General features: G+C 44.0%; 1 long non-coding RNA gene across 1 annotated transcript in view; it reads left to right on the top strand.

The window, feature by feature from the left end:
* The first annotated feature begins 2009 nt into the window (after nt 1-2009).
* Nucleotides 2010-13852, top strand: part of LOC137636569 (uncharacterized) — a 34712-nt gene continuing 22869 nt past the window's right edge. The window contains exon 1 of the long non-coding RNA XR_011043153.1: nt 2010-2266. This is a non-coding gene — a long non-coding RNA (uncharacterized lncRNA). The remainder of the gene's footprint in view (nt 2267-13852) is intronic.

The following is a 13852-nucleotide window of genomic DNA, read 5'->3' as shown; positions in this document are numbered from 1 at the left end:
TTATGAGCTGCTGTTGACCAGAAAGTCAGCTTCACGTGAGCCATTTCGCTCAAACGCTCTAGTTAATGAGATTTTTTTCATCCTATTTAAGCGTTTTAATGCAAATTTACTGAAATTTGAGCAGGTTTCTCCAACAGCAACTCATAAGTCCCAGGAACTCTTGGTGGTACATTCTAGTGTTCTGATTGGCTGTATCTTCCCCAGTTCTGATTGGTTATTGCCTTGTTTACTACGGTTTCACGCACAAACGAACACACCTACATAACATCGTAGCCAAACAAACAGTCAATTACTCCTTCAAATATGACTCATTTATCTAACTTAAGGCCTCTAATAAGATTCCTCATTTATTTTATTTTAAAATTAATAGTATTATTAAGATTATTTTTGTAAAATATATTTTTTCAACCTCTAAATAATCTAAAATACGTATAGCTTTTTTCTTTGGCTTTACGCACAAACGAACACACACACACATATATCATCGTAGCCAGAAAGTTAGTCAACTATTCCTTCAAATATGACTTATTTATCTAATTTACGACCTTTAATAAGATTATTTTTATTTTATTTTAAAATTAATATTATTAATAAGATAATGTTTGTAAAGTTTAATTTTTTAAGCTCTATTAAATCTAAAATACGTATAGGTTTTTCACCCCTAAGCCTTCTACGTAACATTCATTCATAAATACGATTGTCTGACGTCACATACAACCGGCCAATGAGACAACAGATATTTCCCGGTATAAATGCATAAGGCGAGAATATTTTGTAATACCATATACGCAAAAAACAGTAATTATTAAACTCTATTTGTTTAATTAAAAGACATTCAATCAAAGTATTCTTACATTTATAATGCATACACCCTTCTCCTTTCTGTATTTAAGTAAATACAACGAGTGTTAAGGATAATGACGTCATCAATCAAGAACCAATAACAATAGCTATGAATAATGACGTCATTATTCAAGAACTAATAAAGAGCTCGAAAGTTAATGACGTCATTGTCCAAAGCAACCAATCACAGCACATAACCTTCCCACTAGACGAGCTTAACACCGTGGCTTATGAAATGCTATTGGGATATTCCCTCGTCCGACCCTCATTTCATGAAGATATATATTTTACTTGGTAGGGATCAATGGTTTTATGCAATGCTGCCATTTGAAGAAATTTTGGTGAAGCAATTTTGTCTAGAGATGCTTTTCGTAGTAAATAAAATAACTCGTTTTGTTTTTTGGACAAGAATGAAAATAGCAATCTGCTGACTCATGGAACCTATTTCAAATATCTTAGACATATAATAATGTATTAAGGAAAGCAAATACATTAATGTATACTGTACTATGAATATATATGTCTTTTATATGATTGTGTGTATATACGTATCAACACAACTGTTTCCTATTGCACTGAAATAACTAAACTCTTATATATGGATTATAAATCGTATTTTAATGTTCTATTGGTCATTTATACATAATATATTGCATATTTAATCGAAATAAATAATGATTTTGGTTGATTTTATATTGTTTTACCTTATGTATGGAGATTGAACAATAAGCTTCGCTATAGAATTATGCCAGCCAGAACTAAAAAAATAGTAATGTCCTGTATATGGGAATAATATAATATAGCATACATTTATCAAAATATTATAATAATGTAATAATTGTAATATAATATATATTAATTAGTATCTAAAATAACCAATTTTATCATATTAAGGTAATAAAGTAATTATAATATACTGTAAACTGCAATACAATACACAAAATGGCCGTTGTTGGCTGGCCCAAATAATGCCAGCATATGTATTAACATTTCATATTTCGTACTGTATTTTCAAATAACGAGGCACAAAACTAATTAAAATAGAACTAAAATTTATATATAATACTTTTGAAAAGTATGAAAACTCTCATAAATCATAAATAAGTATTTAAAAAATGAAAAATAAATTAAAAAATTGGAACCATTTTACTTTTCTTGCCGGTATTGCCTCCCGGGATGAACGTAAACAAAACAACGTTTAATCCGTATTCGAAAAAAAAGTATATTTTAACAAATAGTGTCTATTTTACGGAAGAAATTTATACGTAAGATTGATGTTCATGTTTTTTAAAAGTTTATAAAACATATATTAAGTTTATAAACTTAATTTCGTTGATTTTAGTTGAATCCTGGACCCAAAGGTCTTGTCCCGCTTACGATCAATTAACCTTCGGCCCCAAAAAGGAATTATTAACAATTTGCTGTGAGTATAACATTTTAGTCTTTTCTCTATAAATATATAATTTATATTGAACATTAATCGTACTTTCGCAGAGCGAAGCTATTAGTTCAGGCTTGATTGGAAATAGGGAAGTGGGTAATAACCATCAGTTTGCATGGTGTACCTTAAGTCACAGGGCCTTCACCGCCCTGAAGGAGTCATTGCTATTAGGTGTAAGTTTATTTGCCGTGAAAATGTGTCATTTTCGAAGAAAACGGACGTTTTTCTATGAGAAACATGTTTTTTTAGGAGATAAGTTTGTCCCGTCCGTAACTATAATATAACCGTTGATCAAAGGGCCAGACTGTGTCAGTAGTGAAAATGTGGGTAATTATTAGGGTGTATGTATGATAGCGGCCACCTGTATGTTTGATTACAGCTAACTTAGAATACGACAGTGTAAGGGGGTAGGCAGGGTGATGTTAGCCTCCCCCCCCTTAGGTAATTAGGTAAGGACACGGCCAGGGGGGAAAGTTTAGGTTAGTTGATGTCCATTTTTAATCCACTCGGGAGGAACTGGCCGCTGATATACAAAGGCTCCTAATCATATACTGTAGTGCAATATTCCTTGCTGGTTATGTAACCTGTCAAAAATGACGGCTTAATATTTAGGTAGGTAATGCATACGCATGCCCCCCTCTTATCACCAGGGTATGGCTTCTTCCTCTCCTATTACCCGAGGGACAGGGAGAGGTTAGCGCCACTGGCATATGTACATATATATATATACAAGAGAGGCAGCCATCTTTATTCTTGTCAGGAACTGGTCGGGGTGTATGTATGATAGCGGCCACCTGTATATTATATTATGGCTAACTTAGAATACAGCAGTGTGAGGGGGGTTGCAGAGGGGGCGTTAGCCCCCCGTTAGGTAAGTAGGTAAGGACACGTCTTGTAGGTTAGGTTAGGGGGTAAAGTTTAGGTTATTTGATGTCCATTTTTAATCCACACTGGAGGAACTGCCCTCTGATATACAAAGTCTCCCTGGTCTCCTGACTTGGGGAGTACAAATAAAGAAATTAACTGTCTGTAAATCAATATATAGTTTAGGGAATGAAATATTCATATAACAACGGAATATATTCTTTATTGAATTACAGATATAAAACTTTTGGGTATTGACAAGATGTTTACGGATGTTTACAGCTTTTATTCTCAGATTAAGTAAATTGAGGTCCCTAAAATGATGAGGAACTGCCTGAAATAGTTTTTTTTTCTTTTATAGTAAACCTGGCATTGATCCAAGTTATCTTTTGTTTGTTCCTTAACATAATGCAAACTTTTTACTGTTGATGATATTAACCCTTTTACCCCTAGGGTATTTGAAACTTTCCAACCCTTAACCCCCAGGTGTTTTTTTTTTTTTTCCCCAAGCACATTTTGCTATATATATTTTTTAAATTGCTCTAACAGCCTTAATTTTTGTCATAGAGAGGTCAGGTTGGTCTCATCCTTTTGAAAAATGCCTGAAGTTTCTCAAAAAGTTATCAAAAATATGCAAAAAAAATTTAAATAGCAGTTTTTTTGCAAGGACGTACCAGTACGTCCATGGGGGGTAAAGGGATGAGTTTTGTGAAACTTACCAGTACGTCCTTTGGGGGTAAAAGGGTTATGAGCAAAGCTTGAATGTCTGTTTAAGCTTTTAAGTGAGGTAGTTGTAGGACCAACCCACCCGCCAAGTAGTGTAACCTCACTTTGTTTCTGCCCGTTGGAGAGTACGAACATAGAAGGTCCTTTATACAAACGTTTGGAGATGCAAGTGCAAATTTAACTGAAATCATTAATCTCAGATATTGTATCAAAAGCTGATAATGAAATATTGTAATAAAACAAATATTATGTAATTTTGTTCTCTGGTCTTGGGTAGTGCTATAGCCTCTGTACCATGGTCTTCCACTGTCTTGGATTAGAGATCTCTTGCTTGAGGGTACACTCGGGCACACTTCTATCTTATTTCTCTTTCTCTTGTTTTGTTTAAGTTTTTTTAGTTTATATAGGAAATTTTTATTTTAATGTTACTGTTCTTTTATAGCATATCCTGCTTTTCCAACAAGGGATGTATCTTAGCAGGTAATAATGATAATAATAATTATTGGATGTCATGTTGGGACAAGAGATACACGGTGGTGGAGGCACGTGGTTTATTGCGTCCAAAGGTACAGACTGTTCCCAGTTGCTCTCTGCAACCGGCACACTCACTTGGCGCCTGCCTGCCATGGGAAAACATATCGTACTTATGCAGGTACCCCATCATCCCCCCATGAGATTAATACATGGGTATACATGGAGAGGTAATGATAAAAAATAATTAATGGATTAAATTGGATGCATGTGCAAGAATAAGGAGACAGATACATAGCTGTCGATAGTGTAAAATGCAGAGTGTAGGTAATACATGTTCGTAAAATAGTATGAGGAGCAGATACAATAAAAATATAAGCAGATGCTGCTGTATTGTACGTGATTACAGAAAAGAAGGTATATGACAGTTAACGATGTCACATGTAGTCATTCATCCACACTGGCCTTCTGGTGCGCCGTGATGGGCGTGGCTCCCGTACTGCTTGAGGGCTGGGTGTAGGGTGACTGACCGGTGGCTGCTCGGGCGTAGGTGGAGCTGGATGCGTAGCAGGTGTGGCCCGCCCTTGGGGCCCCAACGATGTGTCGCAGGTGCTTCCTGTTACGGAGGGAGAGGCGCCCGCTGCCGTTAAGTCTGACTAGGTATTGTCGGTATGGGAGCGTTTCTGCCACGGTACTGGTACGATCCCACAGCTTAGTAGCCTGATTTTGCACTCGCACTTGGGAGCCCCGGTTGATAACTGGAAGCCTTCTAGAGGGTCTGTTCTCGGTGAGGGCAGCACCGCTGTCAGCCATCTGACGTTTTCTTTGCCGGAGGGTTGCCCCCCCCCCCCCCAGTGTTTGTCTACTGTGAGGTACCAGCTGGCCGTAAGTACGCCGTGTCGGAGCTGCCTGCCCGCTGCCATCTGGCCAGGTGACTTATTTATTCCGCAGAGGGTGGTGTTGAGGTACTGTAACATAGCCATAGAGGACTTGTCCGTGTCGAGGCTGCCAACGCTGCCCGTGTTGGCCCATATTATCCGCTTCCCGACCTTGACTGCGGCCTCTGCCCTGCCATTGGACTGCGGGTACTGGGCAGATGATACGTTACGTTATTGCTGTCCTTCGAATCGAAGACGACTTCTGCTTCTCTGTGATGGGGATGAAGTTAGATCTGTTGTCGTTGGTGCCATCTTGCATGGCTGTGAAGACCAATTCTGGATCCACACACTCTGCCACACAACTGGCAAGTCAGGTCTGGGTTGACCGGGGGTATCCGATCTCGACGGTTTTGTCTTCTCTCCCTGCGCTGTTGTCTTGCCTGGTTCCGGGTGTCTTCAAGTTGATTGACTCCAGCTTTACAGAGTGAGCGCCATAGTGGTCTGTCAGAGGCGTTCATTTCTAGTTGCTCAGGTTGTATGTTGCACTTCTTGAACGTAGCTTTGATGTTGTCCTTGTACCTCTTTTTCTGACCCCCTGGATTACGCCGAGCTTCAGGGAGCTGACTGTAGAGGACCTGGCGAGGAAGGCGATGTTCTGGCATACAGATGACGTGGCTGATCCACCCGAGTTGTTTTTCTGCCAATGTGGATTCTATACTCAGCAGGTTTAAACGGTGGAGAATTTCAGAATGAGGTACGTTGTCTTGCCATGTGAGCCCTAATATACACTGAAGACAGCGAATATGGAATGCCTCAAGTTGTTTTACATGTTGACGGTAAGCCGTCCAAGATTCTGCTCCATATAGCAGGGTGGACATGCAGACAGCTCTGTACACAGCTACTTTAGTTTCTGTCTTGAGGTGGGGATTTAGGAAGACTCTGGACCTGAGTCGGCCGAAAGATGCGGAGGCATGATTTATCCGGGCAACTATTTCCTCATCAATAGTGTTTTTTAGTGAAGATGCTTCCAAGGTAGATGAAGCTATCAGCATGTTTGATGGCTTCCCCATTCAGATGAAATACTGGGGGATCTCCTGCAATTATTTGCTGGGATAGGATTTCAGTTTTGTTGATGTTAACTTTGAGCCCCATGGCTCGGTAAATTGATGAGACAATGGTAAGGCTGCGTTGGAGAGCATCTGGTGAGAGAGCCACTAGAGCGCAATCATCTGCATATTGGAGTTCCATTAGGTGTGTCATTGTTGTTTTTGTCACAGACTGGAGGCACCTAAGGTTGAATAAGTTTCCGTCTAGTCGAAACTGCACTTTCAATTGATCTTCTTCGTTGACTTGTTGGTGGCTCAGGAGGGTGACTGCAGTGAGGTAGATGTTGAATATCACTGGAGCTAGGACACATCCTTGTTTTACTCCAGTTTCTACCCTGAAAAGTTGTGATTTACTACCACCCATACTTACACAGGCTTGCATATCATTGTGTAAGTTCCTTAGAATGTTAAGGAATTTCGGAGGTACTCCAAATTTAGAGAGAGCAGTCCATAAAAGGTCTCTGTTCACCGTGTCGAAGGCCTTTGTTAGATCGATAAAGGCTATGTGAAGATCACGGTTTTGCTCATGGCATTTCTCTTTTAGTTGTCGGGCCACGAATATCATGTCACAAGTACTGCGTTCTTTACGAAAGCCACATTGCGTCTCTGGTAGTACATTTTCTGAAATGTGTTTGCAAAGTCTTGCAAGCATTATTCTTGCCAGGATTTTACTTGCAACGCCGAGCAAGGTGATGCCTCTGCTATTGTCACAGAGGGAACGGTCCCCTTTACGTTTGTAGATGGTGACAATGTCTGAGACAAGCCACTCATGGGGGACTTCTTCCATGTCCCAAATAGAGAGAATAAGGTTGTGGAGATGTTGATGGAGTAAGTAGCCCCCCTCCTTGAATAGTTCAGCTGGTAGACCATTAGGGCCGGGGCTTTTGTTGTTTTTCGTGGCCCTTATGGCTTGTATAGTTTCTGGGAAAGTGGGGTTGGTATCTAGGATTTCTGAGTGAGGGACATCAGGGATGTTGTTGAGGATATTAGGCTCTACAGGATTTCGTTGGTTAAGGATCAAGCTGAAATGTTGTGCCCAGCGATATATTATCTCCTGTTTGTTTTTTAGGAGGTTTCCTTCTAGAGAGCGAACAGGAGTCATACTACTTTTCGTTGGGCCATATAAAATTTTAATAGAGTTGTAGAAACTATGTTGATCATTTGCATCTGCGTATGATTGAGTTTCTTTTGCACGGTCATTCCACCAGTTATTTTCCATGTCTCTGAGTATTTTCTGCACTTCTGATCTTACCTGTTGGAAGTTTTCTTTGAGAGCTACAGAAGTAGGTTGTGAGAGCCATGCATTGTGCGCTTTATTTTTTACTGTGATTAGGTCATGTATACCATCAGCGTTGTTATCATACCAATCTTGATGACGTCATGTGGAGAAGCCAAGGGTTTCTTCTGCATTTTCCTGGATTATAGTTTTCAGTTTTGTCCACTCAGAGTCAAGCTCATTGTCGATGTTGGTTGGATCAATGTTAGGGATCTCAGCCAGCTTTCTTGCTATCCCGTGACGGTAGTTGTTCCAAGTAGAGGTGTCTTTCAGAGCAGGAATGTTTAATTTCTTTGAGGGAGGTTTGCGCGAAAGAAGAGGACGGATGGTTAGCTTGAGCTTAGCACGTATTAGATTGTGATCTGTGTGGCACTCAGCACCTCTCATTGCACGGGTATGGACGGCATCTTGCTGGTCTCGCTTTTTGATTATGACATAGTCAATCAAGTGCCAGTGTTTTGACCTTGGGTGCATCCACGAAATTTTGTGCTTGTTTTTGAGCTGAAAAAGGGTGTTGGGCAGATGATAGCCGCACGGACACACCCCATAACTTGAAAAATTCCCCATTTCCTCGCTTGCCAGATTTGTGCCACCGTCCATGGAGATTTGCTTCAGGGCCCCCCACCTGTTGAAGTAGCGACGTAGCTGGGTCTTGATGTGAGAGGAGGAGGTACCGTGGGGGAAGTGGGCCAGCTCCAGCCAACCTGTGAGCCTGTCTGCGTAGGTCATGTACGAGAGTCTGTCGTGATGGAACATATCCGCTACCGTCATCTGGAAGGGGTACTCTGGGGGTGGCGTGATGATGAGTTCCTCCACAGCCTGGGATGGTGCGTGTACATTGCATTCTTCGCACGAGGATCGGTGATACTGCAGGTCCCCCTCGAGTCCAGGCCAGTACACCGTCTGGCGCGCTCGTCGTTGCATCGAGTCCAGTCCTTGGTGCCCTGCGTGTAGGTTAGTAGCCACCTGCTGACGGAGAGGCTCCGGGATAACTAGGCGGACGTTGCCTTGTTCGAACGTGTATGTCACTAAGTCTTGGATAATGGCCAGCCTCTCCCTGACACCGTAGAAGGGCCGAAGGCATGCAAATTCCCGGGACTTCCTGTCGGCCCAGTCCCTGGCCATGAGCAGCTGATACACGGGGTCGCTGACAGCGGCGTCCCTGATACTCGCCTCGTCCACGACGCAGCTGTTGTGCTCTACTGCTGCCAAGACGGCGGCCGCTATGGCGTCGTTGAGGTCTTCGTTGTGGGCGCTGGGATCGGCTTTCAAGGTGGGGTATCGTGACAGGAAGTCTGCTGCACTGTTACGCTTCCCCAGTAGACACTTGACCCTGAATCGGTACTGTAGGGTTCTCTCCTTCAGCCTTAAGAGACGGGGGTTGGAGATTTCCGTGAGGGCCTGATCCCCCATCAACTTGGTTAACGGGCGGTGGTCCGTCACAATGGTGAGGTTGGGGCACCCCAGCAAGAACAGCCTCGCCTTCTGGAGACACCAGGCTACCGCGAGGGCCTCCCCCTCTACGGCAGTGTAGCCAGCTTCGTCGACGGTGAGATGGCAGCTGCCGCTTAGTGCCAGTCGCCACCCGCCTGTGCAGCTGAAGGGCATGGTAGTGGAGCTGCATGCGCAATATTGCTGAAGGATTACAAACCCTATGCCCTTTTTGCTCCAGTCGGGGATCGCTGCTGTGGGGCAGCTCCTGTCGTAGTAAGCCAACCCGTCCTTTGCTAATTGGCAGATCGTGTCCCGGGCGTGATGGAATTTGGTGCGGAGTGCCTTGTCCCAGTACACTAACTTCGTGGTTAGTATCTTGAGGAGCTCCCTGAATGGGTTCATGATGGGGGCTGTTGCGAGGAAGGGCGCCAGGTGGTTGACGAATCTGTACCATGCCCTTATGTCGGTGATAGAGAGCTGACGTGGCATTGGGAAATTCTTGATGGCCGCCGAACGTTCCTCTGTTGGCATGTAGGCCTCCCAGCCCAAGTTGAAGCCCACAAAGTCCACTTCTCTTCTTGCGAATTGAAATTTCTCCAGCTTTAGGGTGACACCCTTGGCTGCGCATGTTTCGAGGAAGTCGTAGGCGTGCCAGAAAGCTCCTTCGATGCTGTCATCGTAGAGCAGGGTGTCGTCTACGCACTTGTATTTCCTCTGGATGTCCTGGATGGCGCCGTCGAATCGTCGAGTATACGCATCGCCGGCGGAGCAGTGCCCCATGGGTTTATGACGGTAACGAAATCTCCCCTAGGGGTTAATGAATGTGGTTAGGTTGCAACTTTCTTCGTCTTGCTCCACCTGGTGGTATCCCCAGTACGCGTCCGCCACAGTCTTGAATGTGTGCATAGGTACCCCGGACACCATGTCGAATGGGACGGGTGTGTGGTGTGTCTCACGCAGGCAGGATGCGTTGAGGCGCTGGTAGTCGACTGTACAGCGTGGCTGTCCTTACTTCTTCGGGCACATCATTCGGTTGGCTGCCCGGCAGGTACCGGCTCTATGATGCCATGGGTGACATCCTCTTCGAGCTGGGCCTTCACTTCCTCTTCCCAGTGTTTTGGCACCGATGCTGGGGTGTGGTATGCGTAAGGCGTTGCTCCTGGGAGTAGGTGGATGTGGTGCGGTTCCCCCTGCATCACTGGCAGTGGCTTCCTGGCTGTGTTAAATGTCGTTGTGGCAAAATGTTGCAGGAGCCAGGCTTCCAACCTGGCTGCATGTTCCTCCTGGGGCGGCAGGGGCAACTCGGCGGGTCGGGGTGGTACCTGGGCAGCCCATTTGGCCGTGCTATCGAACAGGATCACGTGTGCCACCGCGGGGGAGGGTTGGGGGAACTCCTTGGGTACCAGCGTCAAGTCCCTGCGGGCGTCCAGCAACAGGAAGAGGTGCTTTGCCGACTGCACGAAGTACACGTCCTACTCCGTGGTGCGGCCTTGCAAGGTGACGTGGCACACGGCAGATCCAAGGCACTTCAGGGGGAGGTTTGCCACATGCCGCAAGCCAGCACGGTGTGTAAGGGCTGCTGGGTGGACTTGGAGGTGCGACAGCAGGGAGGGGCCCGCCACACATACATGTGCCCCGGTGTCCGCCACGGCGGCGACAGGCACTCGTACTCCTGTGTCGGTGTGGACGACTGTCACCTCCACTAGTGGTTGGCGGGCGAGGTTGGCGCCCGCAGCAAGCACAGCGCTAGACACAGCACTAGACAAGTCTCTTGGGGATCCTGTTGATTTTGCATGGGATTTTCTGCAGCATTTGTATTAGTGGCCCTGCTTGCGGCACCCGTTGCATACGGCGGACTTAGCGGGGCATGAGTTAGGTTAGGCCCACCCTAGGCCAAAATTGAACAGAATTTGACGTGCAAACCATTTAGCTTTAAATAGCTTCTTGGAACCTATTAAGTTTGTAAGTTGAGGACTTTCCGTACTTCTTGGTTTACTTATCTCGCTATTTTGATCTTTTGCTTTTTCTTTAAGATTGAATAAATTATCTTGCAGACAGTCCTTTTCGAGGAATGTTAACGGAAGAAGCCAAGTATACACAGTGATTCATGATATATTTACTTGTTTTCTGTGCTACCTGCTGTCATTCAACATAGCCTGTTCCTGTCGGGCGGCATGTTTATCGTTATTCTATCCCTCGAGAGTGTGGCTATTCTAGGAGTCCCTCCACTGTTGAGTGTAATGGAAGAGACGCTGCCATTATTCACTCCTTTAGTGTTTGCTGATCCTGGAAGGCACTCAGGAAGCATCACATGGTGGGGCTGTTGTGTTCTCTTCCCCATGACTGGGCCGTCATTTGCCTGCATGTCTCTAGAGAAGAAAAACTTCAATTTCCTCCTTCTCCCTTGTCTCGTCTTCTCTGAATTTTTGCGACGATCATCCCGATCGGGAACCATGTAATCAAGATCTACATAATCAGAACCACATGATTAGGAAGTTTTGGTTGTTCTTCAGTGTATCATTGTCTTTGAGTCACTAGGTAACTAGTTCATCTGTTTTGGTTACCGGTTCATTTAAAGCGCTCTGATTGGCCCGAAGAGCAGAAAGGTGTCACCGAAGCATAGGACGACAGATTTGGCATAGTATTTTGAGACTATTAGATTCCTCTGCATGTTTTCACAATAGTAGCAATGCTGTAACAAAAGCCAATCCCTGGGAATGGTTTTCGGTACAAAGTACAGGAGTTCAATTTCCTGCTATCAGTGATTGGTCGTACACAAGACTGAGCTCGATCACTGCTGGTCAGGACATGGGCCGCCTGTCCCTGTCATGCCTCAGGACGTTCCCGAGATGTTTTGGTGACGGCATGCTCCTCGACCTAGATCTACCTAAGCTCAGAAACTGAACAGTGGCTGAGTTTTCCGTGGTGGCAAGAGATTCCAAATTAAATGGCTAGGATTCTTTTCAACCGAGGACAGGTATTCGATTATCCCATTTCGTTTGCGGATTGTCTGGCGCGTGTCCTAGAGGATTTAGATTCTATAATGAAACTTTGAATTAATAATATCCAAGAAGACCCATACCATCGATGAGTCGCTGAACTGTGACTCCTACAATTTCTCTCCCAGTGGGAGAGACAGTGTAGTACTGAAAACCTTACCCTAGGATAAGAGATACTGTACTAGTATGTTCTTGCGTCGTTCGTCAGGTAATGCAGTAGGATATGTATCGGGAACATAATCATCCCCAAGTAGATGGATTGGCACACGTTACAGAGCTCACGGAGCTGCTACCTGCTCTCGGTTCCGACGAGAACAAGCACACACTACCAGTAGGAATAAAGGCTGCCGTCTTTCTTGCCTTCAGCACCGGCAGGGTGAAGAAAAACATTTCCAGGAGCACCATTTTCTCTCTTCGGAAAGCCATCAGACGGGCGCATCGTGCCTTTACGGAGGGAGCAGAGGTAACTTTCCAAAAAAACGCACAAAATCCGAAGTCTAGGTTCTTTATCAGCCTTCAGGAAGAATCTTTCAGGGGCTGGAGTCTGGAAATGGCAGACGATCTTCACCATTTGCTATCTTAAGGTGTGTGCACACAGATTCGTGAATACTTTTACCCTCCATCCGGAGGTAGCTGCTTAGCAAGTCTGTAGTGAACAGAACTCCCTCACAAGACAAGAAGAATCTCGTTTAAGGTAGCAGTCTCACGTAAGTCTAGGAGGAGAGGTATAAATGTCTGGCCCTCTTTCCTCTTTTCTTTCCTTTCCCTTGGAATGTGGCGGTCGTGCTGTTACTTGTCGGATCGGACTTTGATGCAGGTAAGCCTCCCAACCGAGCATCTTACGCAGGGGAGAGTATGGATAGAGATATATGCAAATCCAGTTCCTACTGTATCCATGCATTAACAGACGCCATATTTGTATCGATAGAATTTTTTTCATAACCTTTTGTCAAGTTTTGGCAGAAACCTGGCTTATCACCTGGGACATCTTTTTCTCAGGTTGTTATAAGGGCGGCAGGGGTCAAACTTTGGTTCCCTTTACCTGTGTGGATGCTTTGACATCCCGGGAATTGAACCAACCAGTTTGGTTATAGGGACTTCCTGTCTCCTCGTTATAAGTCTCTGGTTAAAGGACGATGATTTGTATTTGTGAAGGAACGAATCACTATTCCCAAGTAGACAAACTTGAGTCCTTTAACTTTCTTCCTCAACTGCCCTACAAATCCTAGGTTAAGGTCAAAGTGGCTTCTCTGTAGCCTGTCTGGTAGACAGAGCTTACCCGCCTCCTTGCAGTGACTACCCACATCATTTTATAGATATTGAATCAAGTTCCAGCTCCTATTAAAGGACTCAAAGTTTGTTTAGTTAGGAAAAATGCACATTACTAAAAGAATATCTTGATTTTCATTTTCAGTCATTTTGTTTCTGATGTTATAAAGGCAAACATAGATTAATTAATATTAACCCTTTTACCCCCAAAGGACGTACTGGTACGTTTCACAAAACCCATCCCTTTACCCCCATGGACGTACCGGTACGTCCTTTCAAAATAATGCTATAAAAAATTTTTTTTTCATATTTTTGATAATTTTTTGAGAAAATTCAGGCATTTTCCAAGAGAATGAGACCAACCTGACCTCTCTATGACAAAAATTAAGGCTGTTAGAGCAATTTAAAAAAAATATATTGCAAAGTGTGCTGGGAAAAAAATAACCCCTTGGCGGTTAAGGGTTGGAAATTTCCAAAGAGCCTGGGGGTAAAAGGGTTAACTGAAAGTTGAGTATTGAATAATGAATAATTACTCAGAATATTAA

This window comes from Palaemon carinicauda, unplaced genomic scaffold, assembly GCF_036898095.1.
Source record: "Palaemon carinicauda isolate YSFRI2023 unplaced genomic scaffold, ASM3689809v2 scaffold330, whole genome shotgun sequence".
Lineage (NCBI taxonomy): Eukaryota > Metazoa > Arthropoda > Malacostraca > Decapoda > Palaemonidae > Palaemon > Palaemon carinicauda.
Note: the sequence above shows the minus strand (reverse complement) of the source record. Positions and strands in the feature narration are given on the sequence as shown.